This window comes from Galeopterus variegatus, unplaced genomic scaffold (genome assembly GCF_000696425.1).
Source record: "Galeopterus variegatus unplaced genomic scaffold, G_variegatus-3.0.2 Scaffold773, whole genome shotgun sequence".
Taxonomy (NCBI): Eukaryota; Metazoa; Chordata; class Mammalia; order Dermoptera; family Cynocephalidae; genus Galeopterus; species Galeopterus variegatus.
In genome coordinates, this window is record NW_007726884.1 from 452,699 (window position 1) to 455,523 (window position 2,825).

The window sequence follows — 2,825 nt, forward strand, 5'->3', positions numbered from 1 at the left end:
AATACAAAAGCTGCAAGAGAAAGGGATTAATTACCCTTATGTGCTGACAATGTAGCTGAGAAGATTGAACACAATGTAATTGGTGAATTCTATAGGAAAGATTATTATTATGTGCTAAATTTAGGAATATACCCAGTAAGAGTCACAGAAAGTCAAATGAAAAAGGTGAGATAAGGGCTACAGTCTACAGAAAGGCTGTTACTCTGTAGGAGGTTTGGCTCTGAATCACTGGAGACAACATAACTCACCAGGGAAACCATGACACCAACCCAGCCCCTAGTGCGGGCTGATCTTCGAATGAGTGGTGACCATGGGCTCAACCCCCCCTCAAACCCACCCTTCTGGGGTAGTTCAGAGCAGACTATCTGACAGCGCAGATGAGGCAACTGAGAGCTAAATGTCACTTCGCCTTTCTGTGTTCTCTTCCAAGTCCATGCTGTTCACTTCTCTCAGCCTGAGCTTAACTTTCTAGTCCTTTTAATGCAAACCATCTCTGAATGGGGCTCCTATGAAATGTGTCGTTTTAAGTACCTTGAAGTCTCCAGAAACGTATTTTTTCTTCTTCTTCAAACAAGGACTCTTTGGAAATAATAAACCAAAAAGCAAAAATGACTCCACAAGAGAAATCATATAAGCAAGTGTTTGTTAATAAATACCCCTCTCCCAAGATTCTTAGTTTCGGTGTTTTTAACATGTCTCCTTCATTCCAAAATACAAATACGCATTTAGAAGGAAGTCATTTGAGCACTGTCATTACCAACTCTGTTTTAAAGATCAGCAGTTTTCTTTTTTCTCTTCAGGGACTTTGAATTACCAAATTTCTCAAGGAGATGGACATGGAGAAAATCTTGAGCCACCTCAGACTTTGATAGCATTCATGAAATTTAAGCTGATATATCTCATAACTGATGTTTATAAACCTGTCCTTAAAAATCAAGGCCATGCTCTCAACACTTCCTGTCATGGAAATTGTTCCAACAGACAAAGAAATAAGCATTTTCATGGTTAAGGTCTCACAGCTGTCACATTATTTAGTTGTGCACAAATGAAAAATCCTATTACCAAAAAAATGTTGGAGAATCTGTGGCTGGAATTTGGCAAGCGATTGCATTCTCACATGGTTTTGGTCAGTACCCTCCCTCAATGCAAATATGAACCCTGAAAAATATTTAATTTAAAGTAACTATGTGGCTTGAAAAATCAGTTCAACACAACCACAAACATGTCAAAATAAGAATGTAATGTGTTGCCATCTTTAATTAATAATGTTATACAACTCATTAGAGAAAAGAGCTCGCCATTTCTCAATCCCCATCCTCTTCCAATGACTCAAAAGAGGAGACTTGAATTCCAAAAGACAATAGAACAAGTAATAGAACTTCCCACTTCCTCAAAATTGTAGAACAGACTTCCATATCATAAAATTCAGAAAAATTCAAATTCTCAACTGGGCATCATGTTTCTCCATGAACTGGTTCCTCAATGAGGGAACCTGCATTTACAAAGTCTTTTCTGCTTGTTTGGGTTTGATTTCTACTATTTGCCTGGTATTTGAGGGGAGAAAAAATTATTATTATATTGGTGGGGGGTGGGAGTACGAGAAGTAAGATTCAAACACAAATTCTCACTCCTTTCTGAAAAAAAAATTAATAATTATTTGAGGCTTACATAGAAGTAAAAGAAAAGCAGAATTTCTAGGAATTGCTCTAGGAACTCATGGAAAGTGGAGTCATTCATCTGCACTTTTATTCTGATGAATCAAACCAAGAAAAATCAAGAAATAAATGACTTTTTTTAAAACTCCTAGGAGTTCCCATTCCCTTATAATGTCACCAAGGAGAGGTTAAGTGGCCACACTTTGGTCTCCACATTTACGTTCCAGAATTACCACTTACTATGTGACCTCAAGCAAGTTACTTAGCTTCCTCACTGGTAAAATATCTACTTTTAAGTTGTGGTATGAGGATTAGATGAGTTTGTATGTGTGAAGGACTTGGTCTAGCACAGGTCCACAGTGAACACTATATAAGCATTAGCTGTTGTTATTACTACCACCACCACCAAATCTATTCTCAGCATCCCAAATAAAATCACATCCCACAAAGGAAAAGATGTTTGCAGTTCATCCTCTAAAATAATGATGGTCTGGCCCTAGGTTCATTATCTGATCTAAAAAAATTGAACCTTCCCCTCCTCAGCCAGGGTACACTAATGGGAGCCGGGGCCTGAGCTGCTCTGCTCTTTGGGCAGCAGAAGAGGCCAGATACCTAGGCCCAGGAGTCTCAGTTGCATTCAGTTAACAAATGCTAATTGTGTCCCTAGTCTGTTCCGGGCACTGTACCAGTTGCTGAATTACTGCCCATGGTCAGCATTTTCCACTGCACTTTCTGGAGCCCAGGGCCTTGTTTCCTTACTGCAATATGCTGATTATCAAAAAGAAATATTATATAAAAAACATTTTCCAGGATGAAACTAACAAGAATAGCAGAGGGCACCCCAAACCATCCACCTCTTGCTGGCCAGTTTGAGCTAACTCAGATGACTAGAGCACAGCCTTATAGCACCAAACCATCCATTTTTATTTTCTTCCTTATAGCTCTATAAAATTCTTCACCTACTTTTTAAATATGATAAGGCAGATTATTCCCAGATGATGAGTTTTTGCCAAATATCTGCCAGAGCCGGCAACTTCAGGCAAGCTGGCTCTGAAATCAACAAACTGGTAAAGCTGACTACCACCGCCCCTCCCTCTCATCTACCACCATGTGAATAGAGCTAGGAAGGCTGCCACTCAGGGTCCCATAGGACCCAGGAGAGGTAACACG